General features: G+C 61.8%; 1 protein-coding gene across 13 annotated transcripts in view; it reads right to left on the bottom strand.

Annotated features, from left to right (window-relative positions):
- RBFOX3 (RNA binding fox-1 homolog 3) overlaps nucleotides 1-13347 on the bottom strand; it is a 133693-nt gene that overhangs the window by 64184 nt on the left and 56162 nt on the right. For all 13 annotated transcript variants that reach the window (XM_086857038.1, XM_086857028.1, XM_086857032.1 and 10 more), the window contains exon 2: nucleotides 5344-5453. The gene's annotated coding sequence lies outside the window, so the exon portion shown is untranslated. The remainder of the gene's footprint in view (nucleotides 1-5343; nucleotides 5454-13347) is intronic.

Raw genomic sequence — 13347 nt, 5'->3', positions numbered from 1 at the left:
ACCCACATTTACATGCAAGCACAAAAAAATTACGTCTAAATTTCTCCGCGTACAACACTTGCTGCATGCTAAGTGCGCGGAGCTGCTCAGATGCTGCGCGGCAGCCGAGCACCGGCACACGGGGCAGAGCCCCCGGGGCTCATCCCACCCTCACCCGGACACGCCCGACTCAGAGGGAGCCCTTCGCCCCCAGATCCCGCCCTCCAGGGACTCCCGAAGGGTCTGGGGTCCTGCGCCCCGAGCCACGAGAGCCCCGCAGGCTCCGCTGCTCGCCCTGCCCTTGTCACATCCCGGCTGGATCTGGGAGTCCCGGGCCAGGGGCCAGCATCCCGCCCCTAGGGACACTGCCACGGAGCGACCGAAGCCATCTGCGGGCACCGCCCGGCCCCGGCTGCTCCTCACAGCCCGCGCACCTTCTCCATCCCCGGAGGGCACAAAGCAGATGGGAACGCCCCAGCTCCGCCGCCTCGGCACGGATCACAGCACGGGGCACGGCCCCAGAGCCGGGGGGAAGAAACAAAGGCACCAGTCTTGGTCAGAGAACTTGGACGCAAAGTTCCCTCAGAGAAGGAGGAAAACAAGAAACGTGGTGCACGGTGATCCCCGAGTCACAGCCCCCTCGCAGCGGTCCCACGGGATGCTCCGACAGCCGGAGCTGGCGAGCGGCCGCGCTCCTCGCCCCGCGGCTGCCGGGCCCCCGCCTCCCTCGCAGCCGGGAGCTGCGCCCGAATGCAAATGATGCTCCAGGCGAGTGCCAAGAGCTCCTTGTTCCTTCCCCAATTTAGGACACCTCTCTGTGCTGCAGCCCGCACGGAGTTCGTAGGAGGCTGCAAGGGTGCCAGAGGAGCTGAGCCTGCCCAGGGTGACTCTTCGACAGCAAAGCTGCACCGTGCAGTGCAATTTTCCCTTCCCTTGGATCTGTTCCCTCAGGACCACAGTCCTGGATCGCGGCTCTGAAAGAAACTTCACGTGGCAAAAGCCTCTCTAGGTGTTGGCTGCTGGGGACAAGGTGGGGTCCCCAGGGTGTCCCCACGCACCGCGGCCTCCGCTCCCGGAGAAAGCTCAGGCCCTTGCCAAGGAGGAGCACAGGGAGCACAGAGATGATTCCACTGCCGAGGTGAAGAGCCAGGCTGGAGGAGCTGCTGGGAGCCCAGAACGGCCTCGCTGTCTGCACCACACTCCTCCCACAGCCAAGGGGAGCCGGGATCACAGTGCACGTTGAAATTCCCTGCAGCCATCACGTCAGGGCTGTCGGGCTCTGGCTGCCATCCCCGGTTCACCCCACATCCCTCCCAGCCCTGGCTCCGGTGGCAGCGCCGCCGCTTCCCGCGGCTCCCGGCGTTACTCAGCAGCCGAGGGAACCGCTCAGAGCCACAAGGTCACTCACAAACACCATCTGTCCACGCACTGCTCCTCGCCCTGGGGACAGCAGCAGAGAAATGATTTCAATGCACTCAAGGCCACTGTGCCCCTCTCCACCGCCCTGCTGCACGCCAGCATCCCTCGCTGCTCATTCAGCCTGGCTTCAGCCGGGGGCAAACACAGCATCAGTGTCCACTGATGCCCCCCACACTCTCCACACCACGAGGGCACCCAAGGCCTCCAAGAGTTGACAGGGAACCCTCCCAGAGTGCTCCTCACAGGGTGAGATGTTTCGTGCTGGGGAGAGACTGCCAGTGCTGGCCAGAGCCACCGTCACCTCCATGAGTGTCCTCTCTCTTCAGTGCCATGGCTGGGGGGCAATGGTGGGAGTGCAGCTCACCTTGCAGGTGGGGAAAAAGTCACAGGAGCACCCCAACATCCCCAGGAACTGCGGCTCCAGCTCCCCTCCCCCTGCACTGCCCAGGGACTATTTCTGGGGAGCTGAAGTCACTTGCATTTGGGCTCTGAAGTCACATTCGTCACTGCTTGTGCTACTTCTCCCGCACCCTGAAGTGTCACAACACGGCGCAGTTGTCCCCCACATGCCGTGTCCCAGATGCTCCTGAGCTGCTGCTCACAGCCAGGCGCTTCCCCAGCCCCGGCTCCTCGCCAGGACAGCGTGGGGCTGCCAGCAGCGCCTGGGTGCATGGAGGGACTCACTCACACCCAGCTGCAACAGCAAATAACTGCTTGATTTGAGCAAACCCAGCCCTGGGGAGCACTCCTGGCTCTGCCCAGCATCCACGGGCATCCCAGCAGCTCCTTCTGACATCCATCAGCCCCTGTGGCTCCATCCCAGCTCTGTGTGGCCCTGGCAGAGGTGGGCAGTGCCCCCAGGGCTGCCCAGCACGAGTTCCCTGCATCCCAAAGGCCCAGGATGGCCCCATGGCCCTGCAGCGAGTTCCCCATGCAAGATCCCGTCCATATGGGAGCAGCCAGCGGAGCTGCCAGCTCCCAGCTCCCGCGCCTGCCGCTACATCTGGAAACTCTTCTCACCCTTAATTGTTTCTAATGCCTTAACACACGGAGTGACTAATAAGACACTAATTGTGTGGTGTTAGCAGGGAGCAGAGCGGGAGCGCTGGCAGTGCCCTCCGTGCTCCCAGCACTGCGCTGCCGTGTGCTGCCACCGCCAGAAATCCCTCTGGACTCCAGAGCCTTTCCCTGCTCAGCCTTTCCCAGCCTGGTGGAGACCCCCGGCAGTGGGGAGAGCCAAGAGACACCGATTTGGGCTGTGTCTAATGGTCCCTGTGCCCCGGGAGCCAGGGCAGGGAGGGCACAGGGTACCCCCAGCAGGGATGTCCCACACATTGCTCCCCCCGGAGCAGAAAGGCACCGGGACACCCCAATCTCCTCTGGGCACGAACCGGCACCGCTGGGATGGGCCCGGGCTCGGCATTGCCCAGCTGAGCCAGGCTGAGGGGACAAGAGATGAAGAGCCACAGGAATGCACCTGCTCCGGGTCATCTGTGGCTGCTGGGGAGCCAGGGCAGAGGACAGCAGCATTTGGGACCCTCCCGTGCCCCAGAGAGCTGTGGGGTGGTGTGTTCCCCCCACTTCTGGGGCTGTCCTGACTCCCTGGGAGCTCCCTTGGGGCTGCCAGCCCTGCCTGCACATCTGCCGGCAGCACTGCGCTCGCCAGAGCTGCTCAACAGCGGGAAAGAGGCACAAATCTTGTTACACACTGGCTAAGCCTCCCTGGGCATGTTTTCTATAAATCTCCTGGAATTTATTATATGATAACTAGCCTGGAAAAGCTAAATTAAATCCACAGCCAAGAAACTGACTTTCAAGTGTGACCTAATTTAGTTGCTGGAAGGGGAGGGAGGGAGCGGGGATGCCGGTGCCAGTCGTTCCTGGGATGACCTCCCGGTGCAGCCGCACACCCCCCGTCCTCCCCTTCGCCGTGACTTTGGGGACGGAGCTGCACAGCCTTTCATGTCTGAGCGGATCTCACACTCCCACTCGCTGGAACAAAAGCGCCTCAAGGGCTCCCCTGTCAGATGTTTTCCATTGCTCATCTCCAAGTCTTCCTTGAAGGAGCACTCTCCTCCCGGGGGGGGCTCCAGAAGGCTTGGGGATGATGGGGGGAGTCACCGCAGGGGCTCTGCATTGGCTCCAGGCTGCTCCCCACCAGCTCAGTGAGCCCCAAGCTCGGCACCAGCACCCACACACAGCCCTGAGCCTCACACAGGGCCCAGCCAGGCTCCAGGAGAGGAGGAGGAAAGCAGCAGGGAGGAAAGCTGGATGGGGAAGAGGCTCCGGTGAGCCCACTTCTGCCCTGCTGCCCAGAGCAGGTGCTGGCAGCAGCAGCTGCACCGGCCCCGCAGATGAGGCACAGCTCTCCCAAAGCAGGGGCACGACTGCTATGGCTGGGCTGTCTGTCTCTCTGCCATCCCCTGAGAGTCCCAGCCCCAGAGCCAGACGTGTCCCAGAGCAGCACAGCGTCCTGGGAGAAACTCCCAGCGCTCCCACTTTGGCCAGGAGCTCACGGCAGCTGGATCCACACCGGAGCCCGCAGCCCTCAGCCCAGAACCGCGAGCGGGTGCAGGGGGCAGGGGCAGGCGCAGGCAGGGCCCGTGGCGAGGGCGACGTGGGCACGGTGGGACCGCGGTGCTCCGGCAGACCCGGGGGTGGCTCGGGGCTGGCACGAGGACGCGTGCTGTTGTTCTGGAACGGAGTGCACTGGCAGAGCGGCATGTGGGAAGCTTGCATAATAGTGCCAGCCCACACTACGCCTGCTCCTTCCCAGCATGATCAGCCCCTTGCTTTCATGAGCAATAACATCCACCCAAAGTTTTCTAAAGACAAAAAAGAGCTTCAAGGTGATGCACAGAGCTCAGCTGCCTTTGCTGCCTCTGAACTGATTAATGCGGCTGGGGAATCCATCTGCATGGCCGCTCTAATCCCGCATTCTGGACGATCTGTACCCCAGCAAGGGACGAGAAGCCTCCAGCTCTCGCTCCCATTTCACAATTTCCAGGCAGGCACTTGGGGCTGGGAGGAGTCAGCGCTTGCAGGGGGGTACACGCAGCCCCCCAGACGGGGAGCCCTGCAGAGCCCACCGGTGCTGCCCGGCCCCACGGGCGCTCCCCTTGGCTGCTGCCAGCTGGGAGAGGAGTAATCCCAGCTCTGGGGTCTCCCCAGCACAGCAGCTGGTGGAGAGGGCACTGGAAGACAAATTCTGTGGCAGAACATCCCCAAGCAGAGCCCTGGTCACCACGGCTGCCACAGCGTGTTCATGCCTCTCTAAGCACCTGCTGAGCCTGTGGGTGCTCGCAGTGCTGGGAACAAACAGGGAAACGCCTCGTCTGGAGGAGAGAGTCCCACTGCCTCCCAGAGTTTGAAATTTTAACTCCTCCTCAAGCTGGTGCGAGCTCCCAGTGCAGACTGGTGTCAGCAGGAGGGGGGTTCCAGTCCGTGTAACGTGAAGTGACGGTGATGGGTTCAGCCCAGAGCACGAGGAGCCGCACGCAGCCCTGAGGGGATGTGCAGCACGCTCGGTGCCAGCAGCCGGGTCCCGGCGGCTCCGGCGACGTGCAGGGCTGTGTGTGCATCATGGGCACACAGCCCCTTCCCAGGCAGGGGCAGCACGAGGTCCCGCCTGCTCCAGGACCTCCACACTCCTGCAGCCAGCAGGGATGGCTGGGACTGATCAAAGGGTAGGGCCAGACCCCCCACGCCATATCCCACGAGGATCAGAGCAGACACGGCTTGTCCCAGCAACATCCCCCTTTGCCAGCTCATCACACAAGAGTCTGGACACGCAGGGTCTGTACCCAGCGCTGGAACCAGCCCCCGGCGGGCTGATTGTGAGCTGCTGCCCCAGGCACGGCCATGGGAAGCAGCATCTTCATCCTCAACCAAAAAAAAGATCTCCATGCCCTCCCCTACCAGGACAGCTAGGTGGAAACAACATACCTGAAGACCAAGGGCAGGTGCCTCAGGTGTGGTGGCAGGTGGGAGCTGGTGTTCACCCCTCCGAGCTGTCAGGAAGAGCCGTCGGGGTCTCACAGCAGCAGTTTCTCAGCCTGAAAGAGAGAGGGAGAGGCTCCAGTCCCGTCCCTGTGTAGGCACCGCCGCTAATAACGGAGGAGGACGTGGCAGAGCTCGGCGCCTCGGAACGCCGCGGCTCTGGGGGCTCACACGCGCTTGGCCCACTCCTTTAACAGCACAACCATCTCAGGGCTGGGGAGCAGCTCTGGAGCAGCCCCTGACATGAGCAGAGGCAGGACCCTGCCCCGTGGTAAAGCCCCTGAAGAGAGGGAAGCGCGTTCGGCCCCGGGAACAGGGTTTGGCTGCACAGGGCACAGCGGGTCCCCAGCTGATGGTCCCCAGACATGTGCCAGTCTCTGCACTGGCAGAAAATGCTGAGGCTGGTCCTGCCTCCCTGACAGCACCAGCCCTGGCCTCAGATGAGTGCATGGGATGGAGACAAGGAAAGGCAAAGACTTCTTCCTGAAGGAAAAAAGTCCCCAACCCACCTGTTTCCCCAAAGGTTCTCTGGAGGCCACCGGCAGCTCCACGTTTGATTTTTCCTGACCCAGGCTGAGCAGGAGGTAATTTAACAGCTTGTCCTCCATTGTAATGGGACTTTTTCCCTGTTCCCCCGGGCAGCCCATCCATCAAGCACAGAGCAGTGACATCCCCCTGGCACCTCGGCCAGGCAGCCCCCTCGTGCCGTGAGTTACGACGCCTGCACCGTGCGGTGGGATGGACTCAGAGCACCGGCTCCACACCGGGAGCTGAGATTTATCCCCTCGGCAGAACAGGGGCAGAAGCTGGGAGATAAGTCACAGCAGAGCTGCAGGAATGGTGCTCAAGGTCCTCCAAGGTTGGCTCATTAAAAACCAAGGAGAAGAGGAAGACAAGACTTGGCCGCCGTGGAGTGGCTGTGAATCCCCTCCTGATGCTGAACCAGCCAGGGCCAAGAGGGAGGTGGGAAGGGAGCCAGGCCCCCCAGACTGGCTCTGCAGCAATCCCTGGGGCAGGCTGCTGGCCAGGGCTGTGTGAAGCCACCAGTGTCTCCCAAACACCATCCCAGCACATTCCATTAACCCCAGCGCTGCAGCACCCAGACAGGGATGGAATGGGGAGCCAGTAAAAATCCAAGAGGCAGCCTACAGAAGGGTTTGGATGCTGGCCCCAGGAGCAGACTGGAGGCACCCACTCTGGGACCAGCACCTGCAGCCACCCAGCACACCAAGCAGGCTGAGGGAGTGGGCACCACCCCTGCGACAGGCACCGCCACTGATGTGGGGACAGACTGCAGGGACCCCACGGAGATACAGTCAACATCCCATGCAGGCACTCCCCAGACTTGCTGGAATTCCCCTCCTGCTTCATTAGTCCTGCTCATTAGGCTCTGCTCCTGATCAGCAGGCACAGCTAGAGCTCAGCAGTGTCGCTCCCCAGCCCTTCCATCCCAGCCTCTTTAATACTGGTCTGTCACAGCCGGTCCCCTGAACCCCCTTGCTGTCCCCTGAACACCCTGTGGCTGTCCCCTTCCACAGGCTCTGCCACCAGTCCCTGTTCCCTCTCTGCTGTGGTTTGTGTGTGACCAGCAGCCACTCGGAGCTGGGGGCTCCGAGGGGACTCACACTGTGGGCTTTGCCCCAGGCTGAACCCCTCCAATCTTGTGCAGCAAGTGCAGGATAAGACAAACACTGGGAAAACCCAATTGCATGCCTGAAACAAACTGAACACAGCAGGATTTTTTCTGCATCATCTATTTTCAAAAGCAAACCCATGTGAGTGCAGGATGAGGGCTGGCATGTTCCCCACTGGTGTTGGGGACCCAGCAGCATCCCTCACCCAGCAGCAGCATCCCTCGCCATCGGCAGCATCCCTGCAGCATCCCGCCACCAGGAAAGTGTTCCTGCCCCAGGAGGGATGGGAAAGTGAATTGCAGATCCCTACGGGACATCTCCCCCAGGAGCCACCGGGCTTTTACTGCACACTAAACCACAGCGATTAGATCAACAAGCCAACCCCTGCAAGGCTGAGAGGTTTTATCAAAGCCAGCAGCACCTCAGGGAGGAGATGGAAAGATGATGCAGCTGCCCACAGCATCCGCAATCCCTGGGCCAGCCTGGCGGCTGCTGCAGGGGCAGGACCAAGGCTGCACCGGCTCATTGGCAGGAGGCTGAGCCTCTGCCGCTGCCTCCCTGCCCCCTGGTCCCGGCCCCACCGTGGCAGTGGGGTGCCACAGGCTTGTTCCTCAGCCGGCAGGGCTGGGGGCAGCAGGAGCTGGGCAGGCAGGCGCCCGCAGTGCTTCTCCCTGGATTGCGGAGGAGTGGGGAGAGGAATTTTCTTTCAGCAGCAAACTCGCTGAAGCAGCACTCGGCACCTGTGCAGCCCAAGATACAGCTCCTGCTCCAGCCCGACCAGGAGCTATTTCCCACTTATCTGCGCCACAGCTGATATCTGTGCAGCAGAACACGGCGCTCGGTAATGGGATTTTGATGCTAAACAGGAGATGTTTTTTTCCTCGGGTCTCACTTACGTCACACCTGGAGGTATCCATGGCCATGGAGGTGACACTGAGGAAAGCTAAAGAGTTTCAACTCCTGTGCTGAGGGAGCAGCTTCACCTTCAGCTGCTAAACAGCAGAACTACAGTGATCTACCATTGCCTGCTCTCGTCGTGCCCCCACCCCACCACAGCCCTGGGGAGGGGAGGGAGGAGGGCACGCTGCCCCACTGACCCCCAGCTGGACGGGCCCCGCTCCTCCCACAGCTGCCGTGGGTGTGAACAGAGCCCCTTGGTGCTGGGGAACCTGCAGGCCCTGGGCACCAGTGCTCCCAGTGCTCCTCGGGCCCCAGGGCTGTGCTGGGGGGGCCTGAAAGCCACAGGCATCACCTGTAGCCTGTGGATGTCACCCACTCCCCGTGGGCATCACCCACTCCTCATGGGCATCACCCACTCCCCGTGGGCATCACCCACTCCCCGTGGGCATCACCCACTCCTCATGGGCATCACCCACTCCTCATGGGCATCACCCACTCCCTATGGGCATCACCCACTCCCTATGGGCATCACCCACTCCCCGTGGGCATCACCCACTCCTCATGGGCATCATCCACTCCCCGTGGGCACCAGCTGCTCCCAGCTCTCCCCCAGCCCTGGGCACTGCTGCCAGCTGTAATCCCGTGCCACAGGGACCACCCACACGCCACAGCAGCACCACACAGACAGGCTGGGGTGGCAGAGCCACACTTGCAGCTGCCTCAGCGAAAGGGGAGGAAGGCTTGCCACCTCCCCATGGGAGCAAGGGGAAGGTCCCACGCACCCCCAGTGCTGGAGCTGGGAAAGTCTGTGCCTGCCACAGACAAAACCAAAGCGATGGGAACCACCCCCGCCGGGTGCGGGTGACATCTCACCCGTGGGAACACTGCCGGCGCGGCGGCAGGGCTGTCACCAGGGCGGCAGGGCTGTCACCAGGGCGGCAGGGCTGTCACTGTGGCGTCAGGGCTGTCACCGTGGTGGCAGGGCTGTCACCAGGGCGTCAGGGTTGTCACCGATCCCGCAGCACAACCCGGGTGCCGAAGGGCACCAGCAGCAAAGCCCCAGGCTGGCGGTGCTGGGACAGTCTGGCCAAGATCAAAGTGCCATGGCCGGACCCTGGCACACCTGGCCAGGCTGAACACACCCAGGCCAAGGGGTGCTCAGGGGGGCACAGGCATTGTGGGGTGCACACTGACCATGGGGTGCACACTGACCATGGGGGGCACACTGACCACGGGGCCCTGTACTGACCATGGGGGGCACATGAACCTCAGGGTCACTGCAGTGAGCACCTCCGGCCCTGGCTGCAGCAGTGCCCAGGGAAGGAGGTGCCCAGGGAAGGAAGTGCCCAGGGAAGGAAGTGCCCAGGGAAGGAAGTGCCCAGGGAAGGAGGTGCCCAGGGAAGGAGGTGCCCAGGGAAGGAAGTGCCCAGGGAAGGAAGTGCCCAGGGAAGGAAGTGCCCAGGGAAGGAGGTGCCCAGGGAAGGAAGTGCCCAGGGAAGGAAGTGCCCAGGGAAGGAAGTGCCCAGGGAAGGAGATGCCCAGGGGAGCAGGTGCCCAGGGGAGCAGGTGCCCAGGGGAGCAGGTGCCCAGGGGAGCAGGTCCCAGGGGAGCAGGTGCCCAGGCCAGCCCCCTGCGGGTGTCCCGAGGAGCGCTGGCACCGCGGTGAGGGGAACACGGCGCAGCCGAGCGCAGCCCCAGGACGGCTGTGCCAGCAAGGGCCTGATCCTGCAGGGAGGGTGTGCCCACGGCCAGGGCAGTGCCCGCAGCCCCTGCTGCAGGGACAGGGGTGCCAGCAGCCGGGGCAGCCCTCGCTGTGGCGAAGGGATGCCAGCAGCTGGTCGCAGTCTGTTTTCCTGCACAAGTGCATTAAGCATTCCACACGGCACTTTTGCTGTAAATCACTTCCTATTCAGGCTCACTGCTGAGGGTCTCTGAAGGTCGATTTTCCATGGTTATGACAACAAAAACTAAAATTGGGTCAAACCTGAAAGGTATTATCTTTCTCCAAGCTGCTAAATGCACAATAGTAATGAGGTTGGTTAAGCAGTTCACCCCCAGCCCGCATTATTTGCTCTGAAGATGTATTAACCAGTTAAATGAGCATGATAAGGCAGCCCTGCACATTGCTCCCACCAGCTGCATGGAAGATCTGAGGTTCTGGGTCTCCATATCCCTGTTAATAACCGAGACCACGGCCCCACCGACAAAGGCGGCCGCGCCACGCAGCTCCGGGCCAGGCTCTGCCCAGCCTGACCCACGGGAACACAAAGGCAACTTTAAAGGCATCCAGCAGCCCAGAGCCATTGGAAAAAATAATTATCATTCCTCCTCCCCTTTCTCTTTCTTCTTCTTAACACTCTCCCTCCTCCAAGCTCCTGATGAAAGGACAAACCCACTGCCTGCCCCATCAAAGGTGCTTTAGCAGCATCCCTACACCAGGATGGGGGATTATCCCTGGCAAACACGTGCAGCTGACCTGGCTGCCACCACCTGGCATGGGACCCAGGGGCGTGTGAAACCCCCCCCAGCCACCTTGTGAGCACTGGAGGTCACTTCACAGCAGCCCCCAGAAGGTTGTGCCCATGGCAGGGCTGTCCTTGCAGACCCACTGGCAGGGTGCAAGATGGGCTGCCATGGGAGTCCCCAGCCCAGTGGGGCTGCAGGACCAGTTGTGGGACACAAAGAACATTTGTTTTTATGGGATTTCTTCTGTTTTTCCTAAAACAAACACCCATTAATGTAAATATAACTGATGTAAACAAGCATGACCCTAAAATCCATGTGCAGCTGTATGGAGCAGGGAAAAGAGAGGGAGGGAGGTTGGTTGGGAGAGAGGGAGGGGAAACACTTTAATTAATCTCTAAAATGAATGAGATGGGAAAACTCAAACTGCAGGGAAAGCATCTGGTGCTGCTGCAGGAAGGGGCTGCCCAGAACGTGGGGCTGTGCCCTGCTGTGCAACACCGCAGCCTTCAGCTCCCACACCGGGCACTCCATGGCCCCAGCTCAGCTCTGCGAGAGCCCCAAGCCCCCGGGGAGGGCAGCACAATCCCCTGTGCCTGTCCCCTGTGCCATTCCCCTGTGCCAGTCCCGTGTGCCAGAGCTGGGCACATCATTGCCTCGCCCCTCCTGAGCTGCTGCAGGCTCCCAGCTCCAGCCCCAGCAGCAGGAGGTGCAGCTGCAGGATCCCCCAGCAGCCTGTCCCCACGGGCATGGGGAGCAGGGCAGGGGACAGGAGCTGTCACCTCCTGCAGGAGGGACCCTGCCACCAGTCAGGGAGCACAGGGGAAACATGCAGAGAGCCTGAGCGTGCCTCTCATGGTGATCCAGCTGGGGCTTTGCCAGGAGGAAGCTGCTGCATGGAGAAATGCCAGCACTTTCTAGCACAGAAAGATGGATGAAGATTCCAAAGTGGGATCTGTGTTGGCAGCTCTGGGACCTGCACTCTGGCCTCCAGGAGGCACCTCCTGTGACCAAAATGTGCCTGTGAACAGTACCTGAGGAGTGAGGGAGAAAGAGAAAGACCACAGAGCAGATCCAAGGAGCTCCAAGAGGAAGGAAAGGGCCTGGGAGGTCAGCCAGAGCAGCAGCAGATTCACTCAGGTTAAGGGGACAGCAGTGAATCCAGACTGGGCTCTCTCCAGGAGAGCAGCTCCCTGGAGCGATGCAGAGGAGGCTGGGTGAATTAGAAAGACAAATGTGGTGCTTCTGTCCTTCCATGGTCCAGAACTCCCAAGTGTGCACGGGCTGTCTCGGGCAAGCAGAGCAGGCAGATGGAGCCCGATGGAGCATCATCAGCCCTGGTGCTCAGAGCAGGGCTGTCCAGGGCAGCACAGCACACAGCGAGGGGGACGTGCTGTGACGGGTCCTGGCAGAGCCTGGGCAGGGCCAAAACCCACAGAGGATTCAGGGACAAGGGAGAGGAGCTCTGTCCTGCCCAGCAGCAAGGCAGGCCCCTGCTTTGCTCTCTCCTGCACAGCCTGCCCGGCTCCCACAGCCAGGGCTGGCACAGCACTGTGCCCTGGCATGGCAGGGAGAGGCCAAAGCCACCACACACCGGGACACCCCACCCTGCCCAGGGAGCTCCTGGGACAGCAGAGCATCACTGCTGGAGCACCCTGCACCGCCTGCGGCACCGACCCAGCCTCCCTCTGCTCCTCCTCCTCCAGGGCCTCTTCCTCTCCTTCCCCTCTTTGTCATTCCTCTCAGCTCACGCCTCTTCTCTGCTCTCCTTCAGCTGCTCACAGCAATAATCCAGAGCACTGACGCCCCAGCAGATTGCTCAGCGCCGCTCCCTGCTGCTGACCGGGGTTTTAATGACTCCCCCGGCCGTGCCGGGGCTGGTCCCCACCTCCACCGGCTGCCGGCTCCTCCCCGACATCCCTCCTCCAAAAAACACCTGCAAAATACACATCAGGGATGGCTGAGGAGCACCCGCCACCTCCAGCTCCCTGGGGGCTCAGCCAGGCTCTCAGCCCTTCCAAGGACCCTCTGCAGCAGCTGGAGGGGCTGCAGGCTGGCAGCACAGCCCCCGTCCTGGGGACAGGGAAGGGACAAGTGCAGCTCAGGGTGGGTCAGAGGTGCTGCTCAGAGCCTCAGGGCTCTGCACAGGCAGGGACAGAGCAGGGACCAGGCAGGGACCCAGCAGGAACTGGGGCTCTGCAGGACCCACACAGCACCCCAGCAGCTCCTGGCACTCACCAGCACCCTGCGAGGGCACGAGCCAGAGCAGGACCTGCGAGGGTCTCCTCCCCAGGGAGGAGGGTGGGTATGACAGGGAGCTGAGCTGCTGCTCAGGGGGACCTCGTGAAATTCAGGAAGAAAACAGCCGAGCTCCATTCCCAGAGCTGAGCTGCCCATGGGACAGCCAGGAATGCACTTCTGGGACCAAGGAACCCCGGCCAGCCCTGTCATCACCCCCCCACAAGGCCGTGTCTGGATCCCGTATCCAGCTTTGGGCTCCCCAGTGCAGGTGGGACTCATATACAGGAGGGAATCTTGCAGAAGTCCAGAGTGATGCTGGGAGGCTGGAGCACAGGACAGAGACAGTGGGAGGGAGGCAGGTGCTCAGCCCAGAGAAGAGGCTCAGGGGCACTGGGGATGTTATGGGGAAATCAGAGCCAGGGCAGGAAGCGGGGAGGGCAGTGGAGCTCCAGCTGTGCTATCCCCTTTCCCAACAAATCCATCCATCCATCCATCATCCATCCATCCATCCATCCATCCATCCATCCATCATCCATCCATCCATCCATCCATCCATCCATCCATCCATCCACATCAGCAAAACAATTTTAGAGGCAAGCAGCAGCCACCACAGAACCGCAAAGCGGAGGCAGTGCCAGGTGCCAGCAAGCACAGCCTGCCTGGCCCCAGGCCCTGGCCCCATCTCCACGAGCAGTGAAGGGAGCAGCAGATG

Source organism: Cyanistes caeruleus, chromosome 19, assembly GCF_971803275.1.
Source record: "Cyanistes caeruleus chromosome 19, bCyaCae1.hap1.1, whole genome shotgun sequence".
In the NCBI taxonomy this organism is placed as follows: domain Eukaryota; kingdom Metazoa; phylum Chordata; class Aves; order Passeriformes; family Paridae; genus Cyanistes; species Cyanistes caeruleus.
Note: the sequence above shows the minus strand (reverse complement) of the source record. Positions and strands in the feature narration are given on the sequence as shown.